General features: G+C 34.3%; 1 protein-coding gene across 3 annotated transcripts in view; it reads right to left on the bottom strand.

The window, feature by feature from the left end:
• Positions 1–20,204, bottom strand: part of sick (sickie) — a 417,791-nt gene that overhangs the window by 306,663 nt on the left and 90,924 nt on the right. The window lies entirely within an intron of this gene.

Genomic DNA, 20,204 nt, shown 5'->3' with positions numbered 1-20,204 from the left:
CTGTCATCCGGACACGTCTGTTAAAATTCCTGAACATTTATTCTTTTGTTTTTAAATAACATTGTGAAAGCCATTCATAAATGATTACAATATATGCGAGTATGCGCTGGTGACCCTGGAAAAGTATCAATGCATATATCACTTACATCCCTAAAATTTTGTGGCAGGAACCGCTCAATGCTGCCGTCGCTGCAGCCAAAGAAATTAACGTAAGTGTAAATTATGTGCTACTTTGTTGCAGCAATCAGTCACAATTTTCCACTGCGTCCTCGACGTACAACAACAAATACACTACGGATAGATACAGACATAAACATGAAATGCATGAGAAGCCCCACTGTTGTTGTTGTGCCGGGCTGCTCGCTTTGTCTCCCTCGTTGCTCATTAAGACTCGTAAATGCAATTAATTATGTGCGCAAAGAGCTTGGCGTAGGTGCCGTGGCTGCAGGCTCCACCCAATTGCGCCCAACATGAAGCAAAAAAAAAAAAAAAACAAAATAAAACTTTCGTGTTCATAAACTTTAATATACATTTATGAGGCAAAATTATATGAATGTGAGTGGCGGAAAAAAGTTGTGGGGATTTGAACCTGTCGCAATTTATTATTGTCGCAACAAAACGCGCACATATGCCAGCAGGCATCAGCAAGTTGGCGTGATAGCTGTAGCTGTTGTTTTTATTGTTGTTGTATCAAACTTTTTGATGATTCCAACTCACGTATACGCATACACATATACATATTTAGTTAAATATGTGTACTTAAGTTTAAAAATAGTCCTAGTTGTTGTCCCTTTGGGGGAACTCCCCGCCATGTGTAGCATATTTTTAGCGGCGCACATAAGTTTTACTACTTTTGTTGACTGCGCGACTGTGACAGTTGCATCCCATCCCATTGACAAACGCAACGTGCCTTATAAGGCACGAGACAACCAGCGCTAGGGCGCAGTGGTGCAAAGTTCATGTATGTGTGTAGCTAGTGGTTTTTCTAGCGCACAGATTTCAATTGTTTACACTTTCCCCTTTGCCTTGGCATATTTTTTGTGAGTTCACTTTGATTTTTCTCCAACTGCAAGCGCTCTCACCCCTTCAACCTCCGCTGTCTACTGTAGGAATGCTTTTATCTATATTTAAGTAGCTCATCTACTTCGTCTTTGCCTCTGTGGTCTGTTTGTATGTCTGCCAGCTCGAGTTCGCCGACCTCATCTGGTTTTACTTTTCCGTCGTCTATTGACACCTTAACGCTTGAATTAGCGGCACTTTAAGTTTGAGATTTGTGCGCTCGATTTGATTTGTAGGCGCCTCTGTGCGCCCTTTGTACTTCAGATGTTGTGAGTAGTGTCCATTTTCCCTTCATCTAACAGTAATAGTGTGATAATTGCTTGCAATTAGAGATCTTAAGCAGTTTAGTAGCGTCTGTTGAAGCCCTTTATGCTTTCTCAAGCTGATTGATTGGCGATTGAAATGCTGCGTTGGCGTTGAAAGAAGGAAACGTATCATATTTCAAAGACAGTGATAAACAAAATTGGTGCTATGAGTCTGATTTATACCAGAGTTATAAAATAAGGTACGGATGTAATATTTTTTTTTTTTTTGATATTTTCTAATCGATATTTAAAAAATCTAAGAAAGCTCAATTTTCTGCATGTGTCTATGTATGAATGACAGGGTGATTCCTAAATTTGAGTGAACACATTTTTGAATTTGAGCATCACATTTCCAGTCTTTAAGAACGCATTTAGAGAAACCAAAGAGACCTTAAGCTCTATCACACATATTAGGAGCTCAGATTAGTAAAATTAAAATTATTTTATTGAAAAACCAAGGCTTCAGGTTTCTAAAGGCGCACACTTAGTGTAATAATTTAAAAAAATTAACTTATTTAAAATTTTTGTAGGTTTTATCTTTAAAAATAACATATTAAAAATTTAAATTGATATCTCAAATAGTTTTCGAGTTACAGCTAAAGTGTAGCCGATCAGTTCAATCGGCTTATTCAGCTTATTTTAAAACGCGGTTTTCTCCAAACTCCATACATCAAATTTTCTTGTGTGATTGCTAGGAGAAAAATGACCCGATCACTATAAATTTATTTCAAGATGCTCTGTATATAAATCTCCATACTATGACCAACCAGTTTTGCGAAATTTTGTCAGGCCAAAAACAAGCAAAGTTGGGATAAAATTCAACACGGCCCTTTTTTTAATTTGGAAGATCATTCAAAATCAACTGCAACTGAATCACTGCAGCTGAATAAATATGTTTTTCAAAAACATAAATTCCCGTTATTTTTTGAACACACCTCGTATATATATGTATAAATACGACTATATGTATGAGTGGGGCTCGTCGCTTGGTAAAACATTTACTACTTTTATATATATTAGATATGCAAATTCACGTACTTTTAACGCTTTTTTTTATAGAAAATAAAAGATATATTTTTTTCTAACCACAAATTATTTAACACATAATACCTGAACAAATTCCAAAGGCAATCATTGCAAGGCTTACTTGCACTCGAGTGATTAAAATCAAAGAATTTTTACCTGCAAATAAAAGAGAGGAAAAAAATTGTATTAGCAAGTGAAGCAAATATTGAATAAATTTTAACAAGAAAATGAACTTAATTTATGGCAAGCATAGTCAGCCACAAGCGCTTATGCAAGTATAAAAAGCTAGTGAATTTCACTTAAACCTACAAATTTGTAGCAATTAGAAAAGCAATTCTAAATACTTGCTGACTGAGATGAATTTCTTATGCAACAGCTTAGAGCAAAGCAAAATTCGAATATATATATATATATGAATATATATATATATGTAAATAGTTATGTTTGTAGCTAAATGTGGGCAACTGCATTTACTGTCCATGAAAGCTTTAAACACTGTTGATCCTTACGTAAGCTCCTCACGGGCATTTAGGTAAATCGAAGTGATTGCTTTGGTTGGCAGCAAACGTTTTTGCATTACATAAGAAATCCTTTGCTAAACATTTTCTTAGAGCTTTTGCAGCAAAAGCAAACATTTAATATGCACATGTAGGCACAGACACACATATATATATAGGGGGAATCAATGTACACACACACAGTGTCTTACACATGCATACACATCTATGTAGTACCCTAAGGAGCTCAGCATTTTCGTAGCATTTCTTTTAATCCTTTTGCTTTTTGATTCTTGCTTGAGTGACTCCGTACGCCTGAGATGTGTGCGCTGGACACTTGAATTTGCTTCTTATTTCTTTTTTAGTTTGTTGTTTCAAAAAGAAAAGATCAAGTTTGATTATTTATGTATAAAGATGTTTACATTCGCCTTGAAGTCTTGCCTTGAAGAAAATAGAATGTATTTAGTGCATTTAAGCATGTATACATATGTATATGTATGTTGTGGCAAGCAATTTATATGGATATGCTGTCATGCGCTGTAGGAAAAATTTGCTCACGTGACAGCAAATTGTCGGCGAAAAATAAAAAGATTAAGTTTTCAAATGTTGCTTAATATTTTAATAATTAATGTATTTTAAATAAAATTGTTCTTTTAATTCTAACACCTTTTCAAAAAGTAATTGATCGAAAAATGTTAAATATGTTGCAAAAACTATCCTCGAAATTTTCTATTTTAAATTGTTTTCTTTTCAATATAAAAAATAAAATCGTTATTCAATTTTAAATATAAACCTCCTCAACTAACGTTAAAATTTTTTCGTTAAGAATATTTAAATATGTAATTGTATTTTATCGATAATTTTTAGATTAAATGTTATCGAAACCAAAAAAAAATTAATAGGTACCTACTATCAAGATAATAAGGAATTCTATATTACATTTCATATTTTATGATAACAAAATTTCAATACGAGTATATCGACAAAAACTAACATTTTTTTTTATCGAGAATTTTTAAATTAAGTGTCATCAAAATAATAGTAAAAATATTTATAGAATCCAATGATCAGGCTAACGATGAATTCTATATTATATTCGAACTTTTCCAATAACAATATTTCAATATATCCATAAAACCACAAATGATGTTTTATAGATAAGTTTTAAATAAAATGCTATCGCTTTAATAAGAACAAAAATCTTTATATATTAAGTGTTATAAAAACCGAAAAAATTTATAGATACCAACGATCAAGAAAATAATGAATTCTATATTACATTCCATATTTTACGATAAAAAAATTTCAATATATCGATAAATACTAACATATAATTTTATCGATAATTTTTAAATTAAGTGCTATCAACATAATAGAAAAAATATAAATATAATTCTTCTCCTACTTATGCGATAACAATATTTCAATATACCGATAAAAAACAAAAATGGTGTTTTATCGATAATTTTTAAATTAAGTATTATCGCATTAATAAAAACAAAAATATTTATATAATCCTACGATAAAGCGGAATATGAATTTCATATTAAATTTAAAATATTTTAATACTTGTAACAATATTTCAATATATCGATAAAAACAAGACTGGTAGTTTATCAATACTTTTTAAATTATCAGAAAATTTTAAAATAGCATAGAATTCAAAGCTTAAGCGAATGGTAATTAACTAAATTTCTATGGAGAGCAGAGCAAGCCTTAATCCTGGCTAAGTACGGCTGTTGGAGCATCAATATCCCCTTCCGATTACACAAAACGTTGGCCATTTCAAGACTTAATCCAAACCATCAAATATATGACTTAAATACACACTTTTAGATTCGTATTCAACTTGCCCGTAGTTTTATTTCTTATTGGGTATTTGGACACACAAACGGGTTTTCTCCGTAATATGCAATATAACTTACACTTCATACTTTAATTCACTTCAGATATTCAAACAGAAGGTCGCATTACATTCTTGTAAAGTTTATTAAAATACTTGAGGGTTTTCTTGCACTAATAGCTAACCAAAAGGATTTAAAACTTGTAAATGCTCGTATAAATTAAAAAAGGGTAAAATTGTAGCAACCGAAAAGAATAAAATATATATTGTAGAAATAAATGTTAATTTCTATAAAAAAATGCAGCAAATGGAATTTTTGAATTTCAAATATTTGTTTTAATAATTTCAAATGGATTATAATGAAACGGTATATTAAAATATTCTACGTTGGCAACCCTCTTCGCTTTTTTAACTGACACTTATTGAAGTTGTCTTACCCATATCATGTTAGTTGACTAGGTGATGTAATTTTTACTCAATTTAAACAGCAGCCCTTTTTAATAAATTACAACTTTTTCACGAATACTGATTTTCATTCACGCTAATAAATTTTTGGATTCCACAGAAAAATTTCATGTAATTATTTTCTCTTTATAGGAAAGTTGGTAGTTCATCTTAAGTTGAAGCCATTTTTTGATTTCATTTCTCACATCCCGATTTCACCTAAGCGCATAATTAATTTTCTGAGTACATCCCACACACGTTGCAAACTTTTAGGCGCTTTCAACTCACAATGGCGTATCATATTTTCGCTAATTAAAATATAAAGTCTACACAAAAGCCCCACAAGTCGCCACACACACACAAAAACGCATAAGACAATGCGTAAATCTGCTTGGCATTCTAAAGTTCCCCCAACTTTTCGTTCTCTCTATCTTTCTCATACTTAATCCATCATTACGCGCTTGCATACAGGAGAGCTTACACGCAGCTATAAAGTATGCAACGCATATGTTGATGGCAATGTTTTAGCAATATTCAAGCAACCAAATAGCATGGGGTTGAGGAAATTTAATAGAAAACTTATAAGCAGTTTGTAAACTTATGGTTGCTTTATTGTGTGGAATGGAAATTTATTATTTAAATGTCTAAATCTGTTGGAAACTATAAACTGGCAAGGGAATATGAAATCATAAACAATATGTGTACTCATACTTGTATATGTGATATAAATACATACATAAAATGTTTAAATTTATCCTTCATTTGCTTGAGTTTGTTATGCTGTTTGTTGCAAGCGGTTATGCCCCTAGAACGCTGCTACCGTTGTTAAAGCATGATTTGCCAACAATTCGTGGTTTGCGGTAATGCTGGGCGACAGGCAGCTAGTTAGCCAGACAAGAGATTGTGGCGCGGATTTTAAGGGTTTGTACTAAAAAGTTTCTATACGTTGTATTGGGCACATGTTTGTTTTATAAAAACGTACGGTTATTTCGAAATTTGTTTTCTTGGCTATAGAATGTTTTTAGTAGTATATGTTGAGTGTATTATTGGGTCTGTTTTAGATTAGTTTAGTTGAGTTTGTCACAACATACATAGGGTTACTGTTCCTTAGTAATGATGAAGGTTCAGTTTAATTTGAACTGAAGTATTCGTTATACAGGACGTCAGCGCTTTTTGCGAACTTTAAGAGAGACTTAATATCTAATTTTGATACTTCATATAATCCCTTGAACTGCAAGCTTCTAGATATCCTAGATGAGTTTTAAACAATGCTGAACTTTCGCAAGTGATGCCAACAAGTTGAGACCTGTGGCTGGGCGAACAACCGTGCTGCAGTTATCTCCAGACTGTGTGAGTAAAAAGCATGCGTGTTTTTCATCTGGACTTTTAAATGTGGTTCTGGCGATCTTGCATGTCCTAAGAGCATTTCATTTCGCCCTAATTAATCTGTCAGCCCTTTTGAAAATTTCATTGTATATCTATTTTATTGACTTTCGTATTTCCTGTATTTACTCGACAGCCAGACCTTTGACACTTTTGGCAATTTCATCAGCTATTTCATTTCCCGGAATTCCTTTGTGACCTGAAACCAGTATACATGCAACCGCTTTCCGACAGTACAGTCGCTACATCTGCTGCCTCGCAACCTCTGAGGACATTTTCGCACGTAATGCAATGTGAGATTATTGCCTTAATTCCGCCTGGCTATCGACGTACGAGTATATATTGCTATTCTTAATGTTGTTTTCTGCGTTGTTAGCAATCTCAGCCGCTTTTCCGACCACAAAAGCTTCCGTCCGGAAGATACTGCAGTATTCCGGAAGCTTAGAGGGTCGCCTGAGATCCAGCTCCGAGCAATAGATTCCGGCTTCCACTCTATTAGACATTTTTAATCCGTCTGTATAGATGTAGCGATGGTATGAGTTAATTTTTGTCTCAATAGATAACGACACTATTGAAAAAGCTTAGATCAAAAGCATGGAAAAGCTTTCCAAATGAATCAGGAGTCGATAAAGCCCATAATGGCTATAAAATAACAAAAGCTCATAATTTACTTTCTGTACCTTATCAAAGCTTTCGATGTACTATTTGTTAGGATTCTTAAAGGGTTTTTAATACGATATAATTACTTCTGAAACCTACATAATCTAGCTAAAAATTATGCATGCACATATTATTGCGAGGTATGCCATGAGGGAAACCTTTCCAATTATTAACTTAATAAAGGAAAGAGGCAAAAGAACGAACAAACAACCTTTTAAGATCATTTTCACCAAACCGTCAGTTGTACATACAAACACATGTGAAAATTTTACAGCATTTTATACAAAATCTATAACCAGACTGTCGTTTTAAATGGATTATAGGTTTCTACAGTGTTTTTAGGACCCTTTCCACACAAAGCTATAATTTTTGTTTTTGAATTAAGCAACCCAAATCAGCCTTTTTTGTCTATGTAAAATGGAGCTAATCAATGTAAATCCTCAGCAATGCTTTTAAGTGTCACCGCTCATACACCAACAACCCGATAATCGGGCAGCTTTAGCTATGTTAGGCACTTTTGAAATGGGTACAACTGATTTCCGTTTTCACTTAAGCTTTCACCTCTCATTTGCTGACATAACCACCGCTACACACACACACACAAAGCTATGCACATACATATTTACACCAACAACTCGCCTGTCCGTTCAAGTGCCAATTTTAAGTAGAAGTTTCACTAAAACCATTTCCCGCAAAACCATAGCTACCGTTAGTGCCAGTGGTAAGCAGTTATCCGTCACCGTTAACTCCCCGTTGGCTGACAACACTTGAGAAGGGTTACGCGCCAAAGGTTGTTTAACTCGCACGCGTTGTTGTATTGCGTTAAAGTGTCCTTCGTATAACGGTTTATGCGGCAGTTTTTCTGCTTCAGCACACAACTTGCTTCGGGTGTATGCTCATCGCTGTTACGTTCACACTTTCCTCTTTGCTGGGCTTGCCGGCAGCCAATTTAAGCCCCTGCCTTGGCTTACGCCCCCTGCACGAGTGGGCAAGAGACGCATTTTCAAAACAATCGTAAACTTGAGTGTTATGAAGGCTTTCCGACATGTTTTGTAGCTTTTATGTACATATGTGTGCGTGTGGTTTTGTGTTCACAGTTCGGTCATATTTGTTCCTGTTTAATCAACGTTGCCCCTGTCATCGTCATAAATTTAAATTTTGCTTAACTTAAATGAGAATATGTGCTTGGGTGGCGATGGAGTTCTTGCAGGTTGTATTGCTTTTATATGTAGTTAATCCCTTCGGCGGCCGAGCCGAGTTGGAGCAGCAAGTCCTTTGCATATATTTGTTCTTCATTACGACTCGCTGGAGCTAATTTTTAATTTCCATAGCTCACATATTCCATGCGCCGCACACACACATACATTCAGCGCCGTGATAAGTAGAAAAATGTCCCAGCCCAAATAAACTCGCTCATAAAATGAGTAATTACCACTCGTGGGCGAAGCAGACGCAGAAAACAGTTTTTTTTTGCTGCCTGAGGGTAATTGTTCTTTTCTTTCCGTTTACCGTTTCATTATAAATTCTTTTAAATGTAATTTGAAAAATGGTTTCAACATTTTGTGGCCGAGGGGAAGTATGCGCGGGAGCACCCACATATAGTAGTTAAGCGCACAAATTATATATTAATTTTTTAATATAGCGACTTGCCACGGCTTAAGCCTGCGGAAGCATTGTTGTGCACTCTTTTCTTCATGTCAAATGCAAAATTTCTTTAAACGGCATAGTGTACATGGTAGAAAGCTAAATGAGTAGTTTTGTTAGGTCTAACTTTGAAGCTTCAATACTCCAAATTTGTCTTTTATTTACCAATTTAGAATTTATATGGAACAACATTCGTTTTTTTATCTCCCTTTCTTGTCAATTTTCATTATTATACTTACTATTAATTTGCAGTTTAATAATAAACCGTTGGTACATATTAGAATTTATTAATAAGTGTCAAATCCGTTGGGTAAAATTTTTTACTAACAAAAACTAATTGCTTAACTTAAACAATAGTTCAGTTGATAGTAAAAGCTTAAGCATTCCTGCAGTTTTCTCGTCACTATTAGATCCCAATTTCGAAGACTCAATTAAATAAATTATTGTAATTAATCATAAAAATTAAGGCTCCAACGCCATTAAAAGCCGAAATGCTATCCTTGAACTAGCAGCTTAGAATAGCATCTAAAGCTTTTAATAAAACAACCACAGAGCAAATTTATAAGAAATTAGCTATTTTTTAAAATAACTCTAAAAGCTTGGTGCTCTTCTTTTCGTGCGTATAAACAAGTTGGTTGAAAAGTTGTAGCTCTCACAAAGAACAGCACTACTAGCTCCAAATTTTTTTTTTTCAAGGTGCTACATCTGCGTGAGCAAACATGCAAAGATAATAGTCATTCTGCCAATAAATTCTTTGTTTACAAGTCATTTGAAGCTTACGTGTTAGAGTATGTTTTTAATATGCATAAAATGCAATATCGCGCAGTGACTAGATTCTTTGTTTTGAAGGGTTAAAAAGCAAAGGAAATTTATTAACAATTGTTAGAAGTGTATGAGGATTCCTCAGCTTCAAAACGCACAGTTAAATTTTGGTTTGGTGAATTAAAATGTAGTCATACTAGGCTTAAATATGATCAAAAACCCCAACCACGCCAGAAATCAATGAGCTAGTTTATAATATTGTTAGTGAAGATCCAAGTGTGACTAAGCGTGAAGTTGCTACAGCCATAGCCATATCAGATAAAAGAGTACTGCTTATTTTACATGAAGAATTTCATATGAATACAAATTTCTCAGCATGATTTGGAGCTTTTTAAGCAGAATAAAACCGATTTCTTGCATCGTGTTATAACTATGGATGAGACTTGGATCTACCACCATGGACTGAAACTGGTTGTTCACGTCTAAAGCAGGTGATGTCACAACGTTCAGCAAAGAAGGTTATGGCTTAATTTTTTTGGGATGCTAAAAGAATTTTGTTGATTGATTATCTGCAGAAAGGTAAAACAATCAGCTTTGAATATTATTGCAGCCCTTTGGATCACCTATATGACCTGGTTTACAGCACAAAAATCATTTTTCATAAAGACAATGCACCTGCTCACAAAGGTATTTTAACAATGACAAAATTCAACTAATTAAAGTACGAATTGCTTAAGCAATTACTGTATTCACCATATTTGGCTCCCAGCGACTACTACCTCTTCAGAAACCTGAAGCAATTCCTTCGTGGAAAGCGTTTTTCGTCGAATGAAGAAGCTATTACAGCCGTTGACGGGTATTTTGCAGAGCTTCCGGAAAGTCATTATAGATAGGTGATGTAAAATTATTGGAGGATCCTTGGAATAGGTGTATTGAAGTTAAGGGAGATTATATTGAATAAAAAATTATATCGTACCAAAAACAGTAATTTTTCTTTTCGAACGCTGAAACTTTTCAACCAACCTGTACATATAAAAATTATTTGAAAAACGTACAGGACTGAGAAAGAGAATACATTTTTACGTATATTTATATAATTCTTTATTACTGTTTTCAAAATAGGCTCCTTTTTGGCAATACACGCATGTTAACGTTTTAGCCTCGGCTGCGATGGTCATCGGTGTCTTCAGCGAAGTTTGGATTTTTCAGTTTACAAGTAGGCTCATTTTCGCAGCGCCATTCAATAGATTGTTGAACAGTTTATTTACTTGCTCGAAATCATTTTTATTTTTATTATATTTCTAATTGAAAACCACATGTCTAAAATAGCACCTTTTATCCACATAACGAGGCAGTTTCCTGCAGATGTGACTTAAATCGAGCTATGTACACGAATTTTTCGAAATAACTTGAATCAGCGTCATCTAGCGGGCTGAGTAGAAACTTTTCAAAAATGATAGCTGATTTTTAGTTTTGATGGATCACTGCTTATTTCTTTCGATACAACTAATAAATCTTTTAAAAGTTAATAAGAACACTTAGTGATTTTGATGGCTAATGATGGATGGGATGCCAATTAGAGTACTGAAGGGTTGCCATCACTGTTTCAAACTACAGAAAGCACAATCAATCAATTTATCAATAAGTTTTACTTATATATCAATGCTTGTATTAGTGAGTCACCTTACTACAAATATTTAATTATATAAATATTAAGAAAACATATTAGAAGTTTTTCTGCGTTGCAAGCTTTACTCACATACTCTCGATAAACGTCACTTATTCGCATACTTCTGTGACAACCAATAAATAAAGTGCAGAAACGAATTTTGGCTTTGATTTATTTGTAAGTTTTCGTTAAATTATTACCAGAAGAGAAGAATAAAAAGAAGTCACAACTTGCTTGCTATTTATAATAGAGAATATCAGAAAGTTTTTGTGCACCTGCGGTTCCGGGTGCGTGCAAGTAAATCATTTTGGCCCAAATGCGAGAAGTTGAAAGAAAACTGTGCACAAGTGAGTAGTAGCTAGCTACATGATGAATGATTAGCTTAATGGTGACTGTTGGGTGATAAGCAGCGCCAAGAAAATATGGCGGCGAGCATATGAAGAAAGTACATTTTTTTTGCAATGCAAGCAAAATGCGAAGAAACTTAACGAGGACTGGCTAATATTTTTCTTTTGCGAGTATATGTAACTATAAACGGCACACATGTGTTTGTATGTGAGTTGATTATGAAGCAGATGATGAAGCTGCCCCCCAAGCAGCGTCACAAGTCGCTTGTAATAGAAAGTAACTTAAATATGTGTGTATGTATGAGTAAATACGTATGTGTGTGCGTGCGTTGCCCCGACAATGATGATGATATTTGTGTGGCATGCAAGCTAATTTTTCAATTTCTTGCGTGCGCAGCTGAAATCAGCACAATGTTGTTAACTTTCGCAAGCAACACACACGCACGCACAAACAGCTTGTACGGCTGTGTGTTTATGTTGCCATGCATATCCTTACCAAAAATGTTCGTGTTTTCGTGCGCAGCGTTGACAAATCGTGCGGAATGGCACACATATAAATGTCTGAAGCGACAGCTAGTTGGAAATCACTGCGACTTGCGCGCATATGCGTCTTGCCACGCGCACTAACTTAACGGTCTGCCAGTGACTACTACTGTGTAAAACGAAACTTACATTCTTCAAAAGTACAGAGCAGTGGCAGGAAACTTATAAATACAATGTACTCGTAATCGCATCACGTGACTTATGGTCATGTGATGATGAAATGTTACGAAATCCACTGAAGCATATAATTCGCTTAATGTTGGGACCAGCGCTTGAGCGTGTGGGGCGCAAGAAAGTTTCGCCGATTGCAATGGAAAATCAAAATAATAGTTGGTATAATAATAGCTCAGTGAAATAACAGTGCTTTTGGCGCATAAAACAAAAGGCGGCCATATTTCATGTGACGGCAAGAAATCACGAATTGGGGGTGTGCAAACTACCAGCTCACATTGGCTCGACCGCGATACCAGCTTAAGGCGGTGTAAGCTCAACGGTGGCAGCTGCGGCTCTTGGGTCATCCATCCATGCCGGAATTAAGCAAGCAAGCAGTAAGATGAATGACACAATTGTTCCAGTCATGAATCAAATATCAATTTCATGCGCTGCTTAATGAAAGCATGTCAGCAATGCGAGTCACCGCTTGCTAGGGTGATATACGCTGATATACGCATTGCAAAGCGCAAATTTGGCACAGTAGTGGCCACCTTGTGCTGCCGTTGATCTACAGCTGTTGGCCAAGCTTGCATTTCATTTCAGTTATTTGCTTTCATTTCGCTGAAGGATAGCTTGTCGCTGCTTGATGCCTTGCGCTTCATTTGTCTGCGTTGGCTTCCTCCCGCATTTCAACTGCTTTTTTACTGTTTGATTAATAATCACTAACTTTGGGCGTTGAACTTTAATGCAATTTAAAATGAACTCCTCTTGGCTTTTGGAGGCGATGACATTATCGCAGGCAATGCGAAGATTAATGAATTGTCAGTGTTTTAAAGTGTTAAAGTTTCGATGTTTTTCTTTCGACTTTCGAAGAGTGTAGGTGTAAAGAGGTGTTGTGTTTTTACGGTTTTTAGTAAATAACTTACTTTTACATTGGGGGAAATTTAGGTTGGAAATGGAGTATAAAAAACAGAATATCAAAAATAAGTGAGAAGTATACATTTAGGCGCACTTTTTTAAACATTTCTTTGTGCCTTGAACAGGGTATATTTAGTTGGCCATGAATATTTTATCGCCCAGAAGGAAGCGTCGTACACCCTACAAAATGTGTATATAATTGATCAGCGTGACGAGCTGAGTCGATTTACTCATGACAATTTGTTTGTCCGTTTGGCTATAAATTGAGATATCGATCTGAAATTTTATACACTACTTCTTCTCTCCAATAACCTGCTCATTTGTCAGATCGGTCTACTATAGCATATATCTGCGGTACAAACTGAACGATCGGAATCAGGTTCGTGTAGAAAATTGTATTTTCTTGAATTTTGGCATGCATTATTTTCTAAGGCAACGGTACAACATTCAAAGAAATTGTGTAGATCCGAATAATATAGCATAAAGCACCCATACAAACTGACTGATCAAAATCAAGACAAAGATCTTTTTATACCCTTTTAAGCCATATTTATGACTATACCATGTACCGCTAAAATTGAAAAATATCTTCAGCTTACAACCAGAACAAAGATATTGGAATATCCTACTTGAAACAGTCCTAATAAGTGCTTTTGAACAAGGATTGAAGAAAAATATATTCTTGGAATAAGTCATAGTTTGTGTCTTAGAAATCTTCTAATGCAAATTTGTTTCACAGAGTATTTAAATTATGTTGTCTTTCTTATAATGTGTATTAGTAAATTATACATTTTAACTAAAATATAACCAATTTAAGCTTTTCTACACCTAGTCAATAACGCAGTGTAAAATTGGATTATGGAGAAATTGATATACAATATAATCGGGTTTTATGTTTTGGTATACATGGAGGAACGAAAAATATAAATAAACCGTTAGATTGAAGCTCTTCTCGATTTTCGATATATACGAGTTTTCCAGACTTTTATCGAAGGTACATTAGGTTTGAAAGATAAAAAGGTATAATGTGACCTGCTTGTATTTCTCTGTAAAGAGAATAAAGAGAGCGGTAAAAGAGCAGGCATCATACCGGCTATCGTTTCCAAAAAGAGTGAGTAGCGTTAGTAATAGGTAATTAGTTAGGCATAAATGCATGCATTCATAAAACTTTTATGAATGTTTGCCGAATGGCAGGTTTTCTTAGTTTTCGGTTTGGTCGTCTCCATCACACTTTGAACCAACAGCTATTTATTGTTGATTTGGAGTTTATATGCCTCGGTTTAGGTAAAATAATATGTCTGACTTCGTGGGAAGTAAAGCGTTAAAAAACGAATTTCGCCAGCTAATCTAATAATTTAATTAATTTCATGCGATGGATTACCATAATATTTACTTTCTTTAATTAACTTGTTAATATTTGATCCAAGCTGTAAAATAAATTTCGCTTCGGTAACAGTCATTCAAGTTCTAGGCGTGTATTTGCAAGGGCGATAGTTTTCAAAAAAAAAAAAATAAATTAAATAGTAGTATAAACTCATTGGAAAAGGAGGGAGTATAACAAAAATCAAAATAAATTTATTTACGTGCGTTATGAGATCGGAAAGTAAAAGGTAGGTAGAGGGTTGAACTTATAAAAATAAATTGGTTTGTTTCGATTTCCGGAGATTTACAAGTATGATGGAAAAAATGGAAATGACAAAGTTGTAGGTAATAAAAAGATCTATAACTTTACTGTTCACATTTTTTTCACATCACAAATTTTATGAAAAATTCAATTAACCAAGCTTTTGGTTATTTATTTTTATCGCATAAAAAAAAAATTTTCATTCAGGAAATTTGGAAAAAACTAACCATTTTTTTCCAAAAATCACATCAATTTTAAAATTTATTGGATTTAAAATATTTTTTTTCTGCTTATTTTGGCTAAACATTGGAATTTGTATGCCAAAATATATTTAAGTCAATGAATTTTTGTTAAATATCTACCTTCTGATAGTAATAAAAATAATATGTAACATATAACATAAAACATATAAGTTTTCTCAGAAAATTTTCAAACTGCCGGAGCACATAAAAGATTCAAAGTGATTTTTTTTTTAATTCGTCTACCTGCTACAACTTACTTCTCAAGCAGCTTATCTTGAATCCAATATTTACCATCTAAACGTCGGTTTAAGGTGTTTCCCTTAACCAATTTTTTTAATGAGTGCTAAACTGTGACACATATTCTGAAAGCCTAAAACAGCGCCACAAGCACACCATGAAGGCAAAAGCACGCAATAATTACCAACAAAAAAATATGCGGATAAATAAAAACAAAAATATAAATATTTCGTCATTTGTCGTGTTGGGCACGTTTTGTCGCCAAAAAAAAATACAACAAAAATCAAATATGTACATATAAATCAGCGCAAACAAATAAATAGAAGAAGAATCAGAAGAAGAAGAAGTGGCTAAATGAGCCTACGTCGTCCCGAAAACCTACACCAACACACCTCACACATCACTGACACGCAACATTCACCACATCACCTCTCGCAACATTCACCACCTCACTTCACGCAACATACACCTCACAGAACGACACTACCACCCAGGATACACAACACACTAGGCGATCACCCCACCAACCATCAACAAAAACCACGGACACTCGAAGCGGCGGCACTCTTTTGCGTATCTAAATTCGAAGTGGACATCTCGTCACCGTGCTGATTCCCGTAGAAGTATCGAACCTGACCCGGACAATCAATCCATTTTTCCATTTTTTTCTTTTTTTTAATGCGCTGCGTCGCAAGTGACATTGTATCAAGTGGGTGTTAGATATATTAAAATTCAGTTTACTCGATTACTGCGAAAAATATTCAAGTGTATTCAATTATTGCGAAACGATATTGAAGTGTGAGTGGTGAGTGTAATACTTCCAAAAGGTTGGAAAATAGACATGGTCCTTCGAGCCGGATTGGACGGCACTATGGGGTATAAAACATAAAAAAAAAAAAAAAGTGCGGTGAAGTGTATTAAACACATATATAAAAAGTTATTTATACATATATGCACAGTGTTTTCGAAAAAAGATAAAAATAAGTATATATATATATATATACCTATATACATACATATCAAAACTAAAAAATGTATTAACAACATAAAATACAGTGTCTGAAAAGTGGTGTGATAAAATCATAAAAAACAGAGAGATATAAGTTTAAAATACATATTAATTTACATACAAATAACAACAATAAACACAAAACGGGCGCGAAAATAATCCCAAAGTCATTGCGGGCGCGATCTAAAACCAAATTTAATATTACAAGTTTATACAAACAACACATACGGGCGCGAATTAACAAAAAGAAATACACAAAAAGCAACACCTAGCAAAATCAGAAACAACAGAGGACAAAGGAATTGGAAAGCAACACAGAAGAACACATAGACGTACATACACGTAACTATTATATACACGCAATACATATTCCCCAAAAGCCCTTGGAGGAAATCAAAGTGAGTCCATTCGATTCCTTTTCTTATATTTATGCACATACATATGTATATTCATTGCGAATTACATATTATATTTTGTTCAAAACTGTAATAAAACATCAAAAAACCGTTCAATATCTTGTTAACGGGTGCCAATTTGGTCTAACTTACCGGTTTAAATTGCGGGTTCAAATAACGAAAAACCGTTTATTGTATTATATATGTACATTCATACACATACATATACGACAGATATATATATGTTCATAATATATAATAATTGACTACCTGTATCTGCTTACCTTCGTGTATTCAAACACAATATACAAAAAAAAAAAAAACCCCAAATTTAAGTATTTCAATACTTACAAATTTTTCCGGCAATACCCCTTACGCTTAATTAAGCAGTAAGCAGGATTGCGAAATATATGTGAGCAAAGGAAAAGTCAAACGTAAAGCATAAAAGGCAAAATAAATATACATACATATATACAATAAACGAAGTTAAACGAAAAAAAAACAAAAAAAAATATATATATATGTATATATAATATATATACGTACAAAAAGGAGTACTTACAATTACTTCTACGTATATATAACAATTACATATATAAAAATTATATACAGTGCATAATTACGTATACATACATATGTATTTTAAACATTAAATATTAAATATTAATATCGTATATCACATATCGTATTTTACATACATATGTATATGTCCTATACATCATTTATACATGCAATTAAAACCTTACATACATACTACAGTGCTTACGGAAAATTGCGCCATTACATGCGATTGCCAATTTCTCTTTCGCGCTCTTTTACGCTTATACATAATTCGCTTTTTTACATTACTTCCAATATACAATACGCTTATACTTATATACCGTATATATGTACATAGGGTAAATACGGTTCGGTAAATAAAACGCGGATTATTTAATAAAAATCATACTATCTTATATAAATAATACAAAATTTCGAACAATATACATACATATTGGTTCAAACTAAATTTATATTTATATTCAAAGTCCACTTTGGCATATATCCCGCAATACCCCTTGCAGCAAGCAAGCAGGATTGCGTACAAAATTTTTCAGCACAAATAATTCGTGCTTACTAGTACATAGGTACAAAGTGCATTGATCTCTTCAACGAGCTCTCAATTGCACAAGTACATATATACATAACTACAAGTCCGTGCATTAGGGTATACCTATATACCCCTAAATAAGGACATCAAAAAATAAAAAATAAATTAGATAAAAAATTTATTCAATAAATTGGTAAATAAAATTAAATTAAAAATAAATACGAACCGGTATCTATAACAACTAAATCCGGGAATTTCAGTTATTTATTTGAAATTAAGAACGCTAATCAACAAAAAAAAATTTTTTTTTTCGGTTATACATACAAGTATATACGGAAATTAATATTAATTTGGTTCGAAGTGAAAAACTCTATTCACTAACAATAGCTTTCGTTCACACATTTATACGAGTATATACGAAGATATTTTCTGAATTATCCATCAGTCGACACTGAGGAATTTTTAATTTATTTCATACAATTTCTAAATGAGCTCAGACTCAAAAGATTCAAAAACAACACAGTCTCTAAAAGTACCAAAAATGATTTCGGACGAAAAAAGTCCATGCACACCTGCAGAAGCTACACGCTCCAAACAAGGTGCGACAAAACAAAAAAGGGGTAGAGACATTTCTTACACAAAATTCATTTCGGAAAGTGACAGTTTAATAAGATACTGCACTAGATTCTCATCTTCGCCGATTCAGGATAATTCTGAATCGGTAGTAGAAATCAAAAAAGACAATCTTGACAATTTTTGGTCACGTCTCCAAGCTGCATATGACGCAATTGTAGAATCTGACGACTCAGATCTACCCGAAAATTTCAAATCTTCGGCTTACGCAAAATACGAAAACTGCTTAGACCAATTCGAAGAAACTAAAGCAATGATTTTCGATCAACTTAAGCTAATAAAAGCAATTGCACCTACTCCAAATCAGCGAGTAGAGCTGCCACAAGTACAAAGTCATGAGGCAAGTTCAGGCATACATCTCAAGGTGCCCACATGTGATACAGAAATATTTCATGGTGGTTATGAACAATGGCCGTCCTTCCGGGACATGTTTACAGCCGTTTACATAAACCACCCAAAATTAACAAATGCGCAAAAATTGTATCACCTCCGATACAAAACAAAAGGTCAAGCAGGCGTCATAGTAAAACAGTTCGCACTAAATGACGATAATTTCAATCTGGCTTGGGAAGCTCTTAAATCAAGATTCGAAAACGAAAGAATATTGGTCGATAAACAAATATCGATATTAATGAACTTGCCAAAAATTCAAAGGGAAACTAGTGAAGAATTTATCAAACTTCAATCCACTGTTTCAAATTGTTTGTCGGTTTTATCGACACAAAATATTCCCACAGACAGCTGGGATCCAATACTGGTAAACATATGCACTGCCGCATTACCAGAAAAATCATTACTTCTATGGGAACAATCGCTCTCATCACGAAGAAAATGCCCCACGTGGCAACAAATGAAAGATTTTCTAACTACCCAATATGAAATCGCAGAAAGGGTAGATAAAAAAATGGTCAGAACGAAACCCGTTCAACATGACCTAAATAGAAGCTTCCACAGACCCCAAGCCAGTAGCAACAACAATTTAAATAGAAGCTTCTTCAAAAATCAAACGTTCACATCCGAACAGTACAAGCAAACGTCATGCGAACTATGTACAGGAGGGCATAAGCTCAAATCTTGCGAGAGATTCAAAAAGATGAATATTTTCGATCGAAACAATTTTATAAAAACGAAAAGACTTTGTACAAATTGCCTATCACATGCACATACACTTAAAGAGTGCGAAAGCAAATTTAATTGCGTTTATTGTCATAAACGACATCATTCAATGCTGCATTACAGCACATTTTCCAGCTCACCCCCAAACAGCGCAAATACAAAAAGAGCCACGGGTTTAGTTGCAACAGCAAATCCCGAAGTGCGAAATCCCGAAAATTGCCAAGAAGCACCATGCTGCTCAAAGGCATTAAAAACCCAAACGCTACACAGCGAAAATCAAAGTAGAGTACTACTACCCACAGCAGTCGTCTCCATCGAACACCGAGGAGAACTGTTTAAACTTAGGGCCTTAATAGACCAAGGATCACAACGATCCTTCATAGCGTCTAGGGCTCAAAATAGGCTTCAACTGCCAACAAAACTAGCCAATTTTGAAATTACAGGAATGGGCGGAAAAGTAGTTCAAAACTCTAATAAAATCTGCTCCATTACCTTAATTTCCCCCCAAGCGGATAAGCACATACAAGCAGAAGCTATAGTCTTACCGCAACTTACAAATATGCTTCCAAGCTATCACATAAATAGCAATCATTGGCAAAAGGTTT

Source organism: Bactrocera oleae, chromosome 3 (assembly GCF_042242935.1).
Source record: "Bactrocera oleae isolate idBacOlea1 chromosome 3, idBacOlea1, whole genome shotgun sequence".
In the NCBI taxonomy this organism is placed as follows: Eukaryota; Metazoa; Arthropoda; class Insecta; order Diptera; family Tephritidae; genus Bactrocera; species Bactrocera oleae.
The sequence above is the reverse complement of the archived record's forward strand: the minus strand, read 5'-3'. Positions and strand labels throughout refer to the sequence as shown.